Here is a 16,680-nt window from a genome sequence, read left to right as displayed (position 1 = left end):
GAGTGAGCAATAGAGGTAACTGCACTCTGTTCTCTGCTGCACCCCGGCATGGCGGCACGGATGAGCCCCAGTGCCGCCTCACTGGAGCGTGGCATCCCCTCCAGCTGGCACTAGCACAGGCAGGACTGTGGATCAGGGCTGCAGGAGAGCATGATCTGATGATGGCTGCTGAGATCTGCAATATCTAGGACATGTCCTGTAGCTGTGTGGTGCCTCCTGAGTATTGCTCATCTCAAGAGAGCTACTAAGTTTAAAATAAAAATTAAAATTGACTACGTAATTTGGTTTTCCATTAATACAATCAGCTTGCTTTAAGCATCAAGAAGGCCAAAAATATAACACTTCATGCATTCATACACATATACTACACACATACACACAAACAGATTTATATATGTCTCTGTGTGTTTCATGTGTAGCACAATAATAACATGTATCCTGTTAAGGAGGTGGCACAATGTGCCCGTAGTCATGCAACAGGACAAGGGCATGCCTGGGTAGAGTAGGCAGGTTCCCTGCTTCCCAGTTCAGCCCTGTACTCAAGACTACACTATTTAGTATCATGGGAAACCAGCTTGTTAATGATACTGGCAACCTGCAACTCAAGCAGTCCCCTGCAATTAAATGATGACTGTCTCCTTTGCTGCAAAGAAGGACCGAGAACTTCAGCAGCGCACAAAGAGGAAAATGCTCACCCTCTTCCTAGCGCACACTGGACCTCAGGAGCAATGATGTGGACACAGTTGTCCAAGTACACAACGCTAGCTCAGGTTTCCAAGGCAATATCCGGAGCTTAATGTGCTGATGTCTCAAAATACAGGTCCCAAGCAACCTAGTGCAGTGGTACAGATTCAACATTATGTTTAAGGTCATTTTTAATATATCTCCTTTATGGTTGTTCTTCTCCTTTTTATTTCTTCTTCGGTGCTAGAATAAGTATTTCATGTGGTTTCTTTGTTTTCATTCTGAATTTCATACTTGTGGCTCCCTTTTTTTTTTTTTTTTTTTTTTTTGTTGTTGAACTTCCTGCTCTGTTGCAACTTACTAAATTATTCTTTTTTTTTTTAACAGGGAGGCTTGCATCATTTCCTCTATCTCTCTCTGGAGATCAGGGTTTCAATAAATACGTTTCACATGGCTCTTACAGTGTTTCTCCATTTTTATTTTCTACCCAGGAGTTAAAGAAAAATAGATCTGGAAATCAAAGAATACACCCAAAGAGATAAGTAAACATGGGAAAGAACCTCATTCCCTCTGGAACAACAGCATCACTTCCCAGCAACTCCTGAGCAGGTCCTTCAGGATCAACAGAGGAGATGAGGCGTTTATAGCTAGCATCGCTTTCTCTCCTTTCTTTATGAGTTGCTGGTTGTGGGCACTTACTCAGTTTATTCCTGAGCTAGTTCTTTCAGGCTTCTTAATAATTGATGTTTCAGTAGTGAAAATTGCCATCCAAAGTACCCCCATAAGTTCACTAATGACACCTCAGCTTTTGAAAGCTGAGACCACAAAGTCCTCCCCGTGATACAATTTAATGCCAAACTCCTAACTTCTTGACAACTTTCTGAGACTTACATGGACAATTATAATCGTTTAGCCTGGCCTGGTTGATTGAGCCCTGGATGAGGAAAAAAAAGCTCCCTTTTAGAGCTGTTCAGAGCTTCGACTGAAAACTACTGGCCATAGCAGGATGCACTGCAAAGGTCTGCACTTTTGTGGGCCTCTCCTCAGTCCTTTTTTATTACCTCCATCTTAGTAAGAAGAGATGTCCATTGCTAATACAAGATGACTTTGTGTTATCTTCCTTTCCCTCATGCTCAGACACAGATGAGGCCATTCTTGGCAGCTGCCAGTTTGGATGACAAAGGCTCCCTAGCACAATACAATGCATCATCTCTGCAACACAAAAGTTGTGAGGGAAATAAATCTTTGCCCCAACTGATTCAATCAGGTGTATGAGAGAGATATATAAAGATATGGCAGGCTTCGTATGAGATCGCCATGCTGCATATTGCATGCAGTGTCTAATAAAATATGAAACATTTAATTACAGTGAGTGATTACTCTCATTTCTTCAGGACCCCTAAAGCTGTGGTAATTTCATCAGGGAAGATTTGAAAAATGATGCATGAGAATGGAAATGATGAAACACACTGCGTGAAAAAAAACTGCTACCTAAACAAGGGCACTGCAGTACTTTTAAAAGAAACCTCTGAGTTTTGATCCAAAATAAAGGCATCTCCTTTAAAAAGAATGACATGCTTCTGGACCAAGATACAACAAATGGTACTGGTTACACTTACAGGCTTCTCTATGGATTTATTCTTTTTCAGGATTAAAATAGACTTACTGGTAAAACCCAGTGGGATGTGATCTCTGTGTTTAATCAAAATTATTATTCACTTGAAAGTCTCCTGCAAGGCAACCTCATTGTATTATCTCTCCTGAGCCCTGCTTAGACCATCAGGGTTACAACAAACATGTGTGAGTTATTGTTCTATCACCTATGAATGTATTTTAAAAGGGACTTAAGAGAGAAGGCACTAACTAACTCGTTTGGATATTTTGCAGAAGAGCTGCCTCCCTCGTCAGGGCTCCGAGAAGGGTATGGAGGGCTATGAGCTGGGAAGGACCCAGAAGACCACCCTATAGTCCTCTGCAGAGCATCCATGCTGACATGACAGCTCTGAGGAGATGGCCCCAAGAGGAAAGACAGGAAAGGGAATCATGGAGGATGTTAATGCCACATTCACCTCTCTCCTTTGACAAGCTTTTTTTTTCGGTCTCCCCTCTCTTGCAAGATACAACTAGCTGATGACAGCTGCTGAACAGCAGCACAGTCTGTTTCTTCACAAATGACCACTTGACTTGTGCACATTACCACATTACAGTGGTAACTGGATATGCAATGGTGTGGAAGGGCAAGAACACAAGCAGCTACAATTGCTTTCAAATGACAGTTTGCTTATTTAAATGGCATAAAACTGTGCGTGCTCCTGAAGCAGCCACTTTTATAATGAGACTGGTAACAACTCAGCTTTGCAAGGAATGAGGCAGCTGTGATAGTATCTGTCCAAATGTCCTTAATGCTCATCACCTAACTACTAGGAGATCCAACCCCTGTTTCCCAGGGGATCTGTGGGCATCCGGGGTCTAGTCCATGTCTAGGCACCTGTCTTTTAACCCTGGGGCCTCTGGAATATGACAACAGTGCAAATTCTGCCCAGCAGCCCCTTTCCTATACTCTGTTCCTCAGGTGCAATCCTGGCTCTTGAGTGTAAGCACATCCTCTCCCAAAAGGCTGAATCTTCCATCCTGCAAAGTATCTTTATGAAGCCTTGGACAGAGAGGAGCAAGCAGACATGCAGATATAAATAGCCTTTGCAGAGATGGTGTAAAGACACTGTTGTGTTTCCTTACAAAATAAACCACAAGAGATCAGATGTCATTAGAAAAAATTGTATACCCCTTAAGAGTAAAATCCCCCAGCCCAGCTACTCTCTCCTCAGAGATCCCTGGGACTCTACCAGAGTCTGACTTCTCCAGCTTAGAATGATACCCTAAGCCAAGTTTGCACGGTCACCAAGCCCACACCTGCCTCTGTCCATAGCTTCCCCTGTGTCACTCCCAGTGATACTTTTTAGTTTGCCTCTCTTTGTCTTGAGGTTGGTAATCTTTCATTTTCTCCAGTCCTTCAGACAACAGGAAGGGCCACTTCTCCCCAGCTTTGGCAAAAGCACCGTCCCCAAGCCCTTCACTGTCTGTAGGTAAAGACAGAGTTCACACCATCACCTCTGGCTTGGTGCGGACCTGGCCCAGCTTGCCTGTCTGTGCAGGTTACTTAGGCAGTGACAAGTACAGCAATTCCTGGGGCAAAAATCTCATTGTACCTGTCAGGATCCACCAGCTGTATAAAGGGGCTCCCCAAATTGCCACATTAGTCCTGGCATATTAACTGCATCTTTGCCTAAAAAGCCACAGTCTCCAGACATGGGTGGGACTTCTTAGCCTGCCTTTTCCATTTGCCTCTCAAGTGGGACTTACATAGCTTAAGTGATATAACTAAAAAGTAAATTAAAAAAAAAAAAAAAAGATAGCACAGCTCTACACCACAGGCAGTTCAACAGCTAGCTGACTGAAAGACATTACAGGAACCTGATTTTTTAGTCTATTATCAGTGAAAAATACTGAAGCCACTGCCATGTTTTTATCAGCTATTTGTGTGGGTCTGCCAGATTGTATCAGGTGTATTTTTGATTTGAGAATATATGTCTCATTTTTATTGCACAATGAAAAAAAGCAAAGTGAAAGCATTTAACTTTACTCTTGCATTAAGGTGAGATATTTTTGCCCATACGCCTGTGAGCATAATATAACACATTGTATAGACTAGGCTTTTCAGGAATGAGTTTTAGTGAAAAGTACCTTGTCTTTTACATAAATATAGATCAACAAACTTTCCAGTGTGAGTTTGACATACAAATTAGATACACACACTTCAACTGCATTGTTAATATTACTCTATGGTTGTTTGCTATTTGTATTATTGTAGCACTTATAAGCTGCAATCTTGAAACAAGAGCCATTTGCTGGGCACAGCTGGCACAGGCAAGCCTTATCCCAAAGACTGGGCAAGCCACATATAAAAACAAGAGACAAGAGACATTGAAATAGGTGCTGGGTACAGAGAAACAAGAAGACAGTGTTGGTCAATATCACATACACTGGTTGTGGCCCACTGGCAACCTAGAAACTGTTGTGTCTTTGCAGGACAACATGGAAAAAAAGAATTTTAAAGAAGTCTAGCCAAAATTTTAGCTTGGACTGAAGGACGTGGTTCTGCAGCACAGACGTAGCTCAGGAAACATTGCAGAGCTGACAGGGTTAAATTTATGTTCCTGGCTAGGACTTCTCAGAGATAAGAGATAGGGAGAAACAAGAAGGCAGCCAACAGCAGAGCTGTACATGGTACCACAGAAAGTTGACAAGGCAGCAGGACCATTCCCTGAAGGATGTACCTCCCTGGGTAATTAGGGGATGACAAATTACAAGGCAATCAGAGGAAGATGTTCTAGTTCTATCATTAGTGTTAAGACATTTTCTTAAAATGAAAAAAATTAGTTTAATGGTCTATGAGGTAGTTTGTTCTGAGTGTGATCTCCTCCCGGAGTTCCATGCCAGCAGGCGGTACCATCAGATACTCTCACATCAGTTTCAGGGCAATTACAAAACAGAGAATAACCTACAGAGAGAAGCTGGTTACTTATTTTTAGCATTACTACTTAGACCAGTTAGAATGGCAGAATGTAGTTACTCTCTAAGAGGGATTTTTCTATGGCTTAATCCCAAAACAGAACATCTAAGGTACACACCTATTGGCCAACATGGCCAACATGAAATTTTCTTTCTGAGCCCTATAATGTTCCTTTTTCATCCACATTTTATGAGCTTTGTAAAAGCTTATCAACAGGTTTCAAGGTGTTGTGCTTTTATAATCTAAGATCTTGAGTGCTTGGTATTTGTTAGTCATGGGCTTTGCTGAGCTAAATTTGCTTTACCACAAGGAATGTACATACCCAGACGATTTCCTCCCACCTTTTCATCACACGCCTAGGCAGGCACCCAGTTTTGGGAGATGCTGAATTAGTCATGTGACGCTGCCTGTGGCTATTAGGAAATAACTCTCACATCTGTTTTCTTGGCATCAGACAAAAAATGCACTTACACATCTGAAACCTGGCTCTTAGGAACATTAAAGGTGTGCACAGTGTTTAAATCTAACCACTGCTGTTGAGGCATCTTTTGAGGTTTCTCTCCCTTGGACTTCATGCTCCAGCTGTGTTTTTCCTCTAGTGGAAGGAAGCCTTGGTCCCGACACCAGCGCCTGCTCCTATTGAAGTCAGAAGGGAACATGCCATTACCTTGGGCTAGAGTCTCAAAGGGTATAAATCAGCATAAATTCTGTCTCCACTATGTGGGAGATACGCCAATACACACTGGTTGCAGATCTGCCCTTGCAGGTTCATACATCATCTGCTCTGCAGTTTGCTGATTTCCTGGACTGCGAACAGGAAAACAGGAAGACGCTTTCAGAGATGATGAGCACAGTCCTAGCACTGCATGGCATGCCTATATTTATCTTGCAGTGCTAGACAAGCTGCAAGTTGCCAGGGAGAAACTGATGTCATCCAGGAGTAAAAATCTGTAGGAACTTGCCAGGTTCCTACTGTATCAGAAGTAAGGGCTTGCACTTCTCTTTCAGGTTCATTCACTCCATGACATGCCAATGTTGGTAGACTTCAAAGTCTTCCCTTTTTTCTGTGGGGATCAGCAGTTTCTCAGCTTGGGGTGGGATGAGTAATCAAAGCTTTGTAAGCATGCCATAGCATTTACAGGGGATATAATTCATACAGAAATAATATATATATTCAAGGATTTGATTTCTGAGCTTTCTGCAGTCCATCTGCAATGAAAGAAGAGAATTAATGTAAAATCTTACCAGTCTGATGTGGCATGTTTTACAGACAGCGCACTCTCTTCCCAAAAGTGTAAATAACTCTGTATGATACAACCAGGTGAATGAATCAGATATAAGTATCTAAGAAGCACTACTGCAGGCCTAGGTCTTAATGAATGCCCTGTGAATGAAGCAAATTTGATAGGTGGCTCCAAACAACCTACTGCCTTCTTCAGCAGCATTTGCAATATAATTTCCAATTTTAAAATACTATGCAATAAGACACTAGGGTAAATTAATCCAGCATAACTGAGACGCACAGTGTATTGGCCACACCTTTCCCTCAGACCCAATGCTTTGGGTTTTTATCCCCTGCTCACTTCATGCCAGCTCTCAGCCTTTGCATTTCCCTCATAAGAGTCCCTGCTTTTCCACAGCTGTAAGTGCCAGTATGGCAAAAGAGAAAATATTGCCCTTTCAGTAGCCCCTTTTTTCAGCACATTTCCCCAATTCAAGCTGGCCAAGGTGATTCATTTTAAGCACCATATTATGCTGTCCATCCAGTATTCGAATGTGAATAACAGCAAATCCTTGCAGACTTACTGCTTCTTTTTTTTTTCCCTGAAGCAGAATATGTGTGGTGACAACAACTACAGTGTTTCCGACTGGCCCTAAGAAAACTAAACAGAGTTATGGTAAAAGTAAAGACTCGTGTCCTGGTACCTTACAATGACTTAACCATGTGCAGAGCACTAAACGGAGATTTTTGCCCTAAACCTGTCTCTCTACAATTTTTTCAGGGGGGATTACAATTTTCTCAATCTATCCACCTCATTTGGGAGTTCCTCTTGCTTGGGAAGTGCTGCTCTGATTCAGTTCCAGCTCCCAACATAGCACAGAGAGGGACACTTACTTCCCCAGCCTGGAACAAACCTGGCCTGGCTTGAGGGGCTGGAAGCTGATTTGCAAAACCAGGAGCCGATCAGACCCAGCTCAAAGATTTATCACTCTCTTTCAGGCAATGGCAAAGACTTGGTCCCTATGGAAATGGGTGTCAACGTTTCTGCTGACAATCTGAGGCCACAGTTTTAACCCAGCAGCATCACAACCAGCCATTCATTTTCTAGGCCAGCAATCAAATACAAGCACTAAGCCATTTTGCCATGTTGTCATGAGACGGGGAAAACTGACAAATGGATTTAAAGAGTGCTCACCCATATGGAAAGAAAATGCCAAGGTGCGGGGCAGGCATGCGCACTGAGAGGAGATGGGTCAGAAAATGTTCAAGCCCTGCCAACACATCCCAGCACTTTTGCCTTGGCTTCTGGTGTGTGGAAAATCTTTGTTATGGATTCAGAGGAGTTGATTGCTGGAGGAAAGAGGCCTCTGAATCATTGAGAACCCTTCCTAAGGCTCTCACAGGATCTCCTCCGCCTCAGGGAAATTGAGAAAATCATGCATCAACAAAGCAAGAGTAGCGAAGAGATGTCCTGAAGGCTCTATGATCATCAAATTACAGTTAGTATTTTCCAGGATTTTTTAGTCTCTTAAGTTACCCTGATGAGAAGGGCAAACCTGCTAGGCTTCTTTGCTGCCATGGTACTTATTTGTAGGGCTGTGCCAAACCCTGCTTTAGCAAACAGAAATGATCCCACAGCCAGGGGGTCCCAGCCCTGAGCAGAAACACAGCCTCACATGCTGGTGAGGAAGGACCACGAGCTTACTCAGCTCATCCCTGAACCCATGTAGACTTGTAGCCCTTGATCTGAGCCTCCCCTCCTGCCTTTCAGCTGAGCTGGAAGCACCAAGGACCCTGTCTTCTCTCTGTGCAGACAGGATTTTTAAGCTGCTTTTCACTTCCCTGCGGCTAGGCTGCTGCAAAGTGCCTGGCGCACCCTCCCCTGAACATTCAGAATGCAGCTGCAGCTCGAAGTCTGCAAGGCAAAGAAACATCCAGGTGGCAAATCTGCAAAAGAAGATTGTGGGGATGGGACCCGAACAGGGCAGTAGTTGCCTGTTTGCAGTGCCACAGCTTAGAGCTTGGGGTGGTGTAGGGGGAGATGTTTGGGCTTTTTTTGCACACAGGATCAGCCCCACTGCTGAGAGGGCACAGTCCTGCCCCTGACTCCTGCTTTTCTAGGTATGAGATGGAGGCATGCTGCAGCCCTCGACTCAAGCAATTATTCATGTTCTTTAAACATTGTCAACGGAGGCTTGTTTCTCATTAAAGCACCTGAAAGCAGATCTACTGACAGTCCCAAGAGGAAAATAAAGAAGAAAGGTATTTGTTTCCAGACACTGTTCAAAGGCAACAAAACTAAGAACTGCTGAAACAGAAACAATTATTGTTAATTTTTTTTCCGCAGCCTGACATAAATTCCCCAAGCGATATCTTACTGAGGGAGAGCAGCATGGCAGAAATACTAGTCTACTATTTCATGTCTTCCACATGGGGTGACAGGAGGTAGCTTGAGAAGTGGCAAATTAGTGGGACAAAAATCTCACTCTCAACTCCAGAGATGTAGATGGGTATAAACTCACTGAGGTCAAAGATACAGTTATGGGCTTATACCAGCATAATCAAGACTCTGGTCCCATAGCTGCTTAGTGAAATATGGTCAGACAAGCAAATACAGACGTGTTTAGACATTGATAGATAGATAGAGCAATGCATCTGAATTTTCATGCCCCCCTCTCTGCCAGCAGGTCCAGCTGATCCAGTGCAATGCTGATCTGAATTAGCTGAGCGGTGAACACTTACAAGCAGAAGCATCAGTCCTCTTCTGCAAACAGCAGGTTAAAACCCTTGCAGCTGGTAGATGTACAGGATGCTTGATGTTGGCTGTGAGCCTGCTTTTTTCCTTGATTTTGAGGGGGGGTTTATATGTATTCCCTCTATATAAGTAAAATGCACCTGTTTTTGTGAAAGGACACAGCTGCACTTCCTCAGTCTGGACTTTGAATTCATTGTTTCCCAGAGAGTACCTTATCTCTGTTCTTCCTGAAAAATTGCTGCAGTCTGGCATGCCAAAGAGCTAAGCTGTGATCAGGCTGATAGGAGAGTCTTGGGAAATCCATATAGAGGAATTCCTGGCTGCTAGCCCTTCGGTGGCCTCAGGAACTCCATTACAACTTTCCTGGGCACTTGCTTTTCTAGCATACAGCATTCACGGCCTCCCAATGTCTCTGTACTTAGGAAGGATTGGCTGTATGGCCATATGATGAATATGACCAGGCCTCTGAGATTGGTCATGGGTGCTGTTGGAAATTTTGTCACTGCTTGGTTTAGTAAATCAGTGCTTCCTCAACTCCCAGCCATAAAATGGAAATGAGCTTCCCTTGCTCCTGCAGTTGCACCCAGTTTGTCTTTGCAGCAAGATGTCCAGGTAACCCTGCAACCTGAAGGGGGATTGATCACACCCCCTATTTCCCGCAGGCAGAGAGCACTGGTGGTGGGAGAAGGGTCACACGAGGAACGGCCAGAATGAGCCAGGAATGAGGCAGACGGCTCCCTTCCCTACCCTTCTGCAGCCACAGGAAGACTGAAAACATGAGATCCCTCATTTCCCTCTAGCACATGGACTGTTGAATGACACCCCATCACTAAACCAGTTTCCCAACTTTCTCCCTTTATCACATCTTTAATCCACTTGGGCTTGGAGCAGAGAGGTGTGCAGCTATGTTGGCCAGACTCCCATGAATCTTTAAAGTTTGTCGTTCGCTTTTGTTTTCCAAATAATTTTTACTGGCTGTCAACAGGGAATGGCATTCAGATCCTCATACTAGAATATCAAAAGAAGCAGTGACATTTAAGAAACTGAACAAATGGGTACATCATCCTCAGATGTGACAGATGCCAGACATGCCCCCCTCAGCCTTTGCTCTCGCCTTTAGCAAGGCTGAAAAAAACTGCCAACTTTCATGATTAATGAGAAAAAACATATTGAAAATATCTAATAGTACACCATCTCAGGTCACCACAGCCCTGACATCCTGCTTTTCATACCAAGGAATATCAGAGGTGATTTGATTTTCCAAGAAATTTTACTAATTGCTCTCAATCTGTCAGAAAGCTTATTATTTCCTCTCTGCTATTATTTACTAATCAGCCGCATCCATTCCTACAGCCTATCCTTAAACCATCAGCTAAGAACAGTGCAGTACCCAAATTCTGGAGTCTTTGCTGGCATGCCCTGACCCTCAGCAGCATCTCACAATGCTTAACTCCCAGTGTAGAAGGTGCACGCTGTGGCAGAAGGAGTCTAAAAAATTTCTCCCTAGAAGCTGTCTTAACACTCAGCATGAAGGATCTGGCATTCCTTTTGCAGCACGGTGCTAGATCCAGCTCTCAGGCTCTGCCTTTCTGAACCAGCCCCAGCAGTGATGGCCAAATGCTTTAACCTCCTTGAGAAAGAAATGCCTCACACTCTGCCAGCTGGTCATTAAACTATACGATTCCTCCCCTTCTGCCAGCTCTGGATGGGACCTGGGGGTCTCCATGCCGCTCCTGGGAGGCAGCTGCTTGCCTCCCCCTGAGCCGTGGCTGTGGGAGGCAGTCCTGGGCAGCCCCACTGAGGTCAATGGAAGGAGGACCCAATGCCCTTATCCTCTTTGTCACCCCCATGGGTGACACACTATGTGGTGTAGCAATGGCTTTTGCACTACTAGTGCTTCTGTCCCTTGTAAATAAAGGGACACCTCATGTCTGGCTGGCACCTTTCCCAAACACTCACATGGGCATTTGTCCTGAGCTCATTAAAGCCAGTGGAAGTCTTACCCTTCATTTAAATGGGTTTCTTAAAAAGCTTATAGAAAACCCCACATAACCTCAAACTACGCATCAGTGCAAGTGAAAGAACTTGAAATTCAATCCTCTGTGTTTTAAAAAAATTAGTAGGATTTAAATGATAAAAAAAAGACACAAATTGCTTTGAGTATGTATCATAGCTTCTGTGCAAAAATACCTATTAAGATCACAGGCTTTCAGCAGCAAATTCTATGTTAGCTAAGATTTTATTCTGTAGCTTTGATAAACAACTGAAACAATGTGGACTGATGTTCATTATGGTTCAGATCCTTGGTAGCCTTAGGTATTATTTCTAGACAGCATGTGAAGCCAAGGCTTGTGTTGTTCTTCAGTCCAAGAAGAATATTTTAAGAAAAATATTCCAGCCCATCTCCTGAACCTACCACCTGCAGAAGATCAGCTAATCTAAAGGTGAAACAAAACAATCCAGAGAAGCAAAACTGCTTTTCAGTGCTATACTTAAGGTAACACAGTTACATACTGTCCCCTACAGAAAGCAGTGAGTGTGTAATAAAATCCAGGGTAAAGAATGGTGACCACTAGAACTGTATTGATAGAAAATAATTCTGTGTAATTGCAGAGTGTGGAACTTGAAATAAGAGCAGAAACTTGTCTGTTCACAGCAGTAAGTATCTGCTATATGGTTTCTAAGTCAGAATCAGAATGAAGGAGGTGGTAAAATCCAAATGAAACACCAAGCTCTAGTGGAGCAATGCAGACAATAAAGCTTTTATATGCTGGTAGATGGGATGAGACAGGATAGATATAATAGTAATTCTTACAAAATCAGAGAGTAATTTAAGTTGAAGGAGATCTCTAGAAGTAGCTGGTCCAACCTCCTTCTCAAAGCAGGTCTAACTCCTGGTTAAGTCAGGTTTTTCAGGGTCTTGGCTAGATACATTTTGAAAATATCCAAGGATGGAGATGCCACAGTCTCTCTGCACAACCTGTCCCAGCATGTGTCCCCAGCCATGGTGAAGAGTTTTTCCTTTAAATGCAGTAGGAACAGCCCTTGCTGCTATTCGCATCTGCTGCCTCCTGTCCTTTCACTGAGCAACTCTAAGAGAAGTCTGACTTCTTTTCCTCTATATCCACCATTAGGCAGGTGAAGGCAGCAGTAAGATCCCAGCTCAGCTCTCTCTTCCATGGACCAAGCCATCGTGATTGCCTTAGAATCTCCTTGTATGGCATCCACTCCATCCTACTCTGGACCCCCAAACTCCAGTTTCCAATAATTGTCTGGTGCTGGGCCCCCAAGCTGGACATGGTATCCTTGAAAGAGTCTCACAAGTACCCAATGGAGTGAATTAAGTGCCTCCCTTGATCTGCTGGCTATGCTTTTGCTAATAGCACTGAATTTGCAGCTCTGCCTTCCCCACTGTAAGGGTACATTGCTGACTCAGAAAAACTTGTCCACTGGGGCCCACCACTGCTTTTCTGGGTCTCCAGGTCCCTTGGGTATGGATGTCCCAGATTCCAGCCTCTGCTGTTGTGTAGCATTACTCCAGCTCAGATACAAGACTTTTTAATTATTGACAAATACCCTGCTCAATTTGGTTTCAGGAGTCATAGGGAAGGCTGTATCAAAAGACTTGCTAAAGAAGTCAAATCATACATTCAGTAGTAAAGTGCTAGGGAGAGAAATTAAGGTATAAATAGAGAACATGAATGCCTATCCCTGCTCTATTCAATAGTTTTAGCACCAAACAACTCCTGAGAAAGCCCTGGGCTTTTTTGACGTGGAAGATGCAAAATGCCTTAACAATGCCCATGCTCTATTTCAGCAAGTTAGCTTGGATACCACAAATACTTCAGACACACCTGCATGGCACTCACGACAGGTCATTCTCCCTGCCAAGGAGTTTAGCACATGTGGGGTTTGAGGTTATCACAGCTACATTTTTGTCTAGTGTCCCAGCTAGTTGATTTATACGTAGCTGAAGGCTCTTAATGGTGTTGGTTGGTGTAGGCATATTCCAAGAAACTTCAGATACAAAAGATCATTTCAACAGTTATCATTCAGTTATCATTTCATTAAGGAAGACAATTAAGGACCTCAGGGAAAATAAAGATTAATTTGAGTGCCAGGAAGGGAGAATGGTACGTGAAGGTGATCTAATAAGGAATTGTAGGAAGGCTTTCATGTAAATACAAAAACATAGCAACATTTCTCTGTGTATTACTAATGAAAGGGAAAAATAGTTCTTGACAGAAGAAGATGGTAAATAACTGTAAGATCAGCCAACAACATACAAACCCCAGAACCACGAAGCAGGGACCAGGGGCAAAACAGTATTTGGGAATCTACCTAAAACTGAGAAAGCATCTAAATTGCCATTGAAATCAAGTATCTGGTAACTAAATACATGTGTTCAGAAACTATTTGTATAAGGAAAGTCTGGACTAGTATATTAGGAAAGTATGCTCTGGATGAAACTGTTCTACGTGTCTAAAGAGACAAGTCTACATGTACTTATAGAAATGGTACAGGTTTCATTTGCTTACAGGTTCAGGATTGGGGCAAAGGCAAGAGTAAATATACTTGAACTAAATTCACTTAAGTTTCATCACAAATCTGGGAATACTCCTGCTAGATGGTTCATTTAATTTCTGACTTTTCCTAGTGACACGGTAGCTGAATCAATACTGCCAATCTATTTCAGTCCTTTCTATTTAAAAGGTTATCTATGTTTAATTTAAGCATATTCATTTGATCAAAACCATTCAGCCATTTCTGTTGATTTTTCAACTTTTTCTCAAAGATTTATTTTTTCACATTGTGGATTAGATTGTACTTTTCTTTCTGCAGAAAAGTTTTCTAAATCAAAGTAAGAACAAGCAAGCCTCTCATTAGCAACAAGAAAAACAGAAATAAATCTAGACTTATTCAAAAAGCAGGCTGTAATCTTTTCTAATTATTTCCATAAACCTAAGGAAGCCACATTTCCCAAGAGAGCATCTGAGATAATCCTTGAATATTAAGAAACGAGCGGAAAATGCAACAGATTTAGCAGGCAAATTGGAGAAAGAGAGGATTGAGCACCTGGAAAAGAAACATACTTCAGCATTCATTAGACTGGCTGTTATTTCTCGCGATCTGGAAAAAAACATCCATCACTTTTCATTCCTCAGCCACACAGACAATTCAGAGAGTTTTACAGTACAAATAATTCTATTTAAAAAAATAAGTATTTCAAGTACCTGAGTGTTATATGATCAGCAGACTTGGGTATGAAATTTTGCCAAAAGTGCTTAGAAAATAATTTTTAAAAACAGGATCCAGGATGGGAATTGTGCCACAGAAATATTTTATTTAATATCATTCAGCAAGTTAATATCCTTGCTCTTGCCCTCTACCTCTTTAGATGAAATGTCTTACTACTAGGAGTGGTAGGAACACATTTTCTAATCAAGAAATGCTGGACACTTGTCCTCTTAAAACATGGAGCTGTTGGGCTTTTGCAAAATTTCACCTAGAAACACTGCAATGACTTTTCCTTCACTGTAGAAAATGTGTGCAGTTCTGAGAAGCTGATTTCTCTTCAATGAAATGCTCTTAGAAAACACTGTGAGCACTTTTTGCATTTCTTTTTCAGGCAGCTGCAGTCCCAATGCAACCAGTTATTCACAAATCAGCCACAGCTGCTCCAGAGTACTGTATTCCCACTTCTTAAAGACTCAAAAGACCAAGTTCAGGTAATGTTTTTTCCATGGGATAGCTTATGACTTTTTTCCTCCCTCTTGTTTTTGGGTGAGGCTTTGAAAATTTGGGACTGCCCACCTCCCCATGTGAAGATGGAGGGAGAACAGGAGTGGCAGTGGAAAAGCAGACGCCCACCACCAAGTCCACCTCCCTCTTTGGAGGGTGCTGCCCCTATGTGTGGTCCCTTATGTCCAAAAAAACCTTCATTGTGAATCTCAGGGCATGTGCTGAAGCACCAGTAGAGAAGTGGGTACTACTCCCTCACAGTTATGCAAAGAGGGAAGAATTCAGTGCTGTCTTAAAGATCTCAAGCCCTGCTATAGCAATAGAGCAAATGCTCATTGAGCACAGGGAGAGGAAAGGGATGTGAAAAGATGTTTCAGTGCTTCCTTTGAGCTCAGCAGTACCCAAGAGACATCAATAAAACAGCAAGGAGGCATAAACTTTACATGCACATGCATGTGTATAAGCTATCCCCTCTCTCTTTGCATGCATAAATTTATGTATGCATGTAAATGTCCCCAAAAGCTATGATATGTTTGAGCTTTCTAGTTAACATTAAATGCTGCTCTTTAATCTTAATCTATTTCACAGGTGAACCTGCTTTTCTGAATTCCTGAATTTTGTAGGAACAAGGAGGGAAGCTTGTGTCTTTGATTCCGGCATTTTCATGTGAAACATAATGAACCAGCTAGATGCTGATTTTGATAGTTCCTTTTTTCTTTCTTTTTTAATATGTAATTTTAGCATGTGTAGAGGCATCACCTTTCATATACCAATAATTCAGTTTACCTGAAAAGCTGTCACACACAAATTAAGGTGGGTATCTCTCTCTTCCGTTGTTTCTCACCCCTACACAAACGCATGTTAATTACAAGCAGAAAGCACAAATGACAATACATACTCCATAGCATCTGCTCAGGCCTTAATTAATCCAACCTTCTTGTGGTCCCTATGGCAACGTTGCTCAACAGACTCCCCTGACTTGGAATATTCAATAGAGCATCTTACGCTACATATTTTATTCAAATTATGGCCACAGAATTACTTCTGCATTAGCAATGTGGTGTCAGTGTTGATGGGAACAGAATGGGTCCTTGCTCTACTTGACCCCTCTTCATGCATTACCTCATTAAAATGTATAATGGAGTTCAAGCTAAGTCACATTAAAGCAGACACGCTATTTTTCAAAGCCTAGAAAGAAGGCCATTACCAATTTTTTATGTTTAAAAGAAACTCTCGGGCTTCAGAAAATGAATAGGAATATTTTGCAGTGCTGCACCTGCAACGCATGTCATAAAGGCAATTATGAAAATATCAACAGCAAAAAGGTATTTTCTCAGTTTATTTCCTACCTCTCTAGTTCTGCTATCTTATCAGCTTAGGCTCAGGCTCCAAGCACATTTTGGCAAGGTGTGATCCCCATTATTTAAATCTTAATGGAGGCTGGAGTAACAACGGCTGTTACAGCTAATGGAAGAGCTGCTTATTTCAGTTGTTGGGTGGGCAAGGGGCCCCCATACTCGGTTTTCAGCCACACTGTACCTACATTGAATGAGGCACCTGACTGGACGTTGCCACCACGATGGTGTCAGTCTGCTCTGCCAGCCAGGTGGCAGGACCCCCTGCTTCCCTGGAATGAAAAGCGCATCTCAGCCCCCCGGCGAAGGCAGTCCTGATGGCCAAAGGCCAGGAGAAACCCATGGCCAGTGC

This window comes from Aquila chrysaetos, chromosome Z (genome assembly GCF_900496995.4).
Source record: "Aquila chrysaetos chrysaetos chromosome Z, bAquChr1.4, whole genome shotgun sequence".
Taxonomy (NCBI): Eukaryota; Metazoa; Chordata; class Aves; order Accipitriformes; family Accipitridae; genus Aquila; species Aquila chrysaetos.
This window is presented reverse-complemented; position numbering follows the sequence as displayed.